The sequence below is a fragment of the Arachis ipaensis genome, chromosome B1, assembly GCF_059453495.1.
Source record: "Arachis ipaensis isolate K30076 ecotype BB chromosome B1, ASM5945349v1, whole genome shotgun sequence".
Lineage (NCBI taxonomy): Eukaryota > Viridiplantae > Streptophyta > Magnoliopsida > Fabales > Fabaceae > Arachis > Arachis ipaensis.
The window spans coordinates 101559136-101563998 of NC_142436.1; the positions used below are offsets into that span (position 1 = coordinate 101559136).

A 4863-nucleotide genomic window follows, 5' to 3' on the forward strand; every position below is an offset into this window, starting at 1 on the left:
CAGAGGAAAGATTATTCATACCCACCCTGACAAGATCAGGGAGATCTTAAAGCAACCTCAGCTGAAAGATGATCCAGACTCCTTCAATAGGAGAATGATGAGAACAGACAAGGGCCTGGATAAGATTCTAGAGGATATATGTATCCCTGGAGCCAGGTGGACTACCAGCACGAAGGGTGTCCCAAATCAACTCAAAAGAAAAGATCTCAAACCAGTCGCCAGAGGATGGCTGGACTTCATTGGGTATTCTCTGCTGCCCACTAGCAACCGTTCTGAAGTCACTATTAGAAGAGCAGTGATGATCCATTGCATCATGATGGGAAAAGAAGTGGAAGTTCATCAACTAATTTCAACTGAATTCTACAAAATTGCAAACAAAAATTCCAAAGATGCCAGGTTGGCTTATCCAAGCTTGATTTCTATGCTCTGCAAGGACGCTGGAGTAAGGATGGGAATAACTGAGTATATCTCAGTTGAACGGCCAATCACCAAAGCATCAATGGAAAAACAACAAGCACAGGATGACCCCATCAAGAAGAAAACACAGGAATTTCTCCCAGAAATCCCTCAATCTGAATACTGGGAGTATCTTGAAACATCTATTACCAAGATGCAAGAAGCTATGGAACAAATAAAGAAAGAACAGAAGGAACAAAGTAGCATTATTTGCTATTTGCTTAAAGAACAGGAGGAGCAAGGGCGTGATTTAAGGGAATTGAAGTGCCAGAAATTATCTCTTGAAGGACCAAGCACCCCGCAGATTAGAGGAACATCCACTTCCCAGAACAAAGGTTGTTAAATTCTAATTTTTGCTTTAACTCTGTGATAGTTGTCATTATAGGAGTTTACCTTAGAAAGTAGATATAAGTAGTAGTAATTAGCATACCTATTTTGATCTTAATTTCAATTAAGTTATAATTTATTTTTCTCATCATCAGCAAACATGAATAAAATAGTAGATCTTTAGAATAAGAGGCAATAAATTTCGAGTTTTTAACAAGAAAAATTCTAATTATTTACATCTGGTGGGAATGCTTTCTGTCTTCTGAATGAATGCTTGAACAGTGCATATGTCTTTTGAATTTGATGTTTAAGACTGTTAAATATGTTGGCTCTTGAAAGAATGATGAACATGAGACATGTTATTGAAAATCTAAAAAATCATAAAAATGATTCTTGAAGCAAGAAAAAGCAGCAAAGAACAAAGCTTGCAAAAAAAAAATAGAAAAAGAAAAAGAGAAAGCAAGCAGAAAAAGCCAAAGCTCTTAAAACCAAAAGGCAAGAGCAAAAAGCCAATAGCCCTTAAAACCAAAAGGCAAGGGTAATGAAAAGGATTCAAGGCTTTGAGCATCAGTGGATAGGAGGGCCTAGAGGAATAAAATCATGGCCTAAGCGGCTAAACAAAGCTGTCCCTAACCATGTGCTTGTGGCGTGAAGGTGTCAAGTGAAAACTTGAGACTGAGCGGTTAAAGTCAAGGTCCAAAGCAAAAAGAAGAGTGTGCTTAAGAACTCTGGACACCTCTAATTGGGGACTTTAGCAAAGCTGAGTCACAATCTAAAAAGGTTCACTCAATTATGTGTCTGTGGTATTTATGTATCCGGTGGTAATACTGGAAAACAAAGTGCTTAGGGCCACGGCCAAGACTCATAAAGTAACTGTGTTCAAGAATCATCATACTGAAATAGGAGAATCAATAACACTATCTGAATTCTAAGTTCCTATAGATGCCAATCACTCTGAGCTTCAATGGATAAAGTGAGGTGCTAAAACTGTTCGGAAGCAAAAAGCTACTAGTCCCGCTCATCTAATTAGAATCTAAGCTTCACTCAAAAGCTCTGAGACATTATTGCTTCTTGACTTATTAATATTCTATTTTATTTATCTAGTTGCTTGGGGACAAGCAACAGTTTAAGTTTGGTGCTGTGATGAGCGGATATTTTATACGCTTTTTGGGGTAAATTTCATATAGTTTTTAGCATGTTTTAGTTAGTTTTTAGTTTATTTTCATTAGTTTCTAGGAAAAATTCATATTTCTAGACTTTACTATGAGTTTGTGTGTTTTTCTGTAATTTCAGGTATTTTCTGGCTGAAATTAAGGGAGCTGAGCAAAAATCTGATTCAGGCTGAAAAAGGACTGCTAATGCTGTTGGATTCTGACCTCTATGCACTCGGAATGGAATTTCTGGAGCTACAGAAGTTTCAATGGAGCGCTTCCAATTGCGTTAGAAAGTAGACATCCAGGGCTTTCCAGCAATATATAATAGCCCATACTTTGCTCAAGGATAGATGATGTAAACTGGCGTTCAATTGCAGTTCCATGTTGTAGTCTGGCGTCCAGCGCCAGAAACAAGTTGCAGGTTGGAGTTCAATACCAAAAAAGGATCCAAAGCTGGCGTTGAATGCCCAAAACAGCCCTATGCACGTGATTAGCTTAAGTCTCAGCCCCAGCACACACCAAGTGGGCCCCAGAAGTGGATTTCTGCACTATCCATCTTAGTTTACTCATTTTCTGTAAACCTAGTTTACTAGTCTTGTATTTAAACAACTTTTAGAGACTTATTTTGGATCTCTCATGACATTTTAGATCTGAACTTTGTACCTTTTGACGGCATGAGTCTCTAAACTCCATTGTTGGGGGTGAGGAGCTCTGCTGTGTCTCGATGAATTAATGCAAGTATTTCTGTTTTCCATTCAAACATGCGTGTTCCTATCTAAGATATCCATTCGCACTTCAATATGAATGTGATGAACGTGACAATCATCATCATTCCCCCACGAACGCGTGCCTGACAACCACTTCCGTTCCACCGTAGAATGAATGAATATCTCTTGGATCTCTTAATCAGAATCCTCGTGGTATAAGCTAGATTGATGGCAGCATTCAAGAGAATCCGGAAAGTCTAAACCTTGTCTGTGGTATTCCGAGTAGGATTCAGGGATTGAATGACTGTGACGAGCTTCAAACTCGAGAGTGATGGGCGTAGTGACAGTCGCAAAAGGATAGTAAATCTTATTCCGGTACGATTCAGAACCTGCAGATGATTAGCCGTGCGGTGACAGCGCATTTGGACCCTTTTCACTGGAAGGATGGATGGTAGCCATTGACAACGGTGATCCACCAACACACAGCTTGCCATAGGAGGATGTGCGTGCGTGAATCAGAAAACAGAGGAAAGCAAAATTTCAGAAGACAAAGCATCTCCAAAACTCCAACATATTCTCCATCATTGCATACAAGTATAATTTGTGTTCTGCCCTTTTATTCCTTGCAATCAAATTTGATAAGTGAATTATTTTATTATTTTCCTGACTAAGAGTTACAAGGTAACCATAGATTGCTTCAAGCCAACAATCTCCGTGGGATCGACCCTTACTCACGTAAGGTATTACTTGGACGACCTAGTGCACTTGCTGGTTAGTGGTACGAATTGTAAAAAGTGTGATTTAAAATTCGTGCACCAACTATCTAAAGGAATAGTTTCTAATTCATTAATTTTGTCTTTATGTATACATAAGCCTTTTAGAAACTTTGCATATTTAGGTACCTGTTGAATAACATAAAAAAGGGGAATAGTTACCTCGACCTTTTTGAATATCTCTACCATTTTAGGATCGGGTTCCAGCTGCTTCCTGGGCTTCCTTGCAAGTTGTGGAAATGGAATAGGAGTAGTGTTTTCTGTGGTGTCTGCGCCTTTTGGTGCTTCCTTATGTGGTCGAGCTATTTCTTCTTCATCTATATCCTGTATGTCCTCTTCCTCTTCAACATCTTCTATTTCTACTATCTCTTCAGTTGAGGTGTGTTTTGGTGGGCGTGATTCCTCCCGATTCTTCTCCTGCAGTGTGGTTCCAGACCTTAGGGTGATGGCATTAATGCCTCCCTTTGGATTGGGTAATGGTTGAGAGGAGATTCCAGTGGAGCTTGAAGGTTGGTTACTGGAATTTTGCGTGGATCCAATCTGTGACATAAGAGCTTGTAAAGTAGAGGTGAGACCATTCAGACTGGCGTTAATACTATTCATGTTGTTTTCCATGGTCTGTTGTCTTCGCTCAAAAGATTGTAGTAGCTCTTCATTAGGAGATAAAGAAGAATGAGTAAATTGAGATGTCTGCTGTTGATTGTTCTGTGGTCCTTGGTTTTACCTCAGGTGAGGTGCTCTGTAAGGTTAATTATGCTGCCTGTTGTTGTTATTATTCAATCTTTGATTTCCCTGATTATCTCTGCCTCCTCTGTTATTGTTGTCCCTCCAATTCTGGTTAGAATTGTCCTGCCATCCATGGTTATTATTTCCACTTTGATTGTACCATTGGTTGGGGCGGTCATAGAAGTTATGAGTGGATGCCACCATGTTGTCTTCTTGTTGGAGCTGTGGGCATTCATCAGTGTAATGGCTATAATCAGCACAGATTCCGCAAATTCTTTGCGGGACTAATTGTTGGTTTTGCTGTGGCGAAAGAGGTTGAGCTTGCTGAGCTTGTTGTTGATTCAATTGCATCTGCTTCAGCAAGTTGGTCATCTCACATATACTTTGAGTTAGAGCAGCAGTCTCTCTGTTAGAGGATACTTTTGCAACGGCTTTTGAACGGCCTTGCCTTTGTCTGTGGTTCCTAGTAGATTCAGCTAAATCACTGATCAATTGCCAAGCCTCATCAGTGGTCTTGTACTTCTTCATAGACCCATTGCTAGCACTTTCCAATGTGGCCTTATCTTGGGGCCTCATGCCCTGTGTGATATAGCTAAGTAACACTATCTTGTCAATCCTGTGGTGGGGGCATGCTTCCAGAAGATTATTGAAGCGCTCCTAGTATTCAAAGAGAGTCTCATTGTCATCCTGAACAATTTTAGAAATATCCTTCCTCAGTTT

General features: G+C 39.9%; 1 non-coding gene across 1 annotated transcript; it reads left to right on the top strand.

Moving 5' to 3' along the window:
* Window positions 1-4756: 4756 nt before the first annotated feature.
* On the top strand, window positions 4757-4863 carry LOC148577675 (small nucleolar RNA R71). Its single transcript, XR_015902892.1, has one exon. It is a non-coding gene; the product is annotated as a small nucleolar RNA R71 (small nucleolar RNA).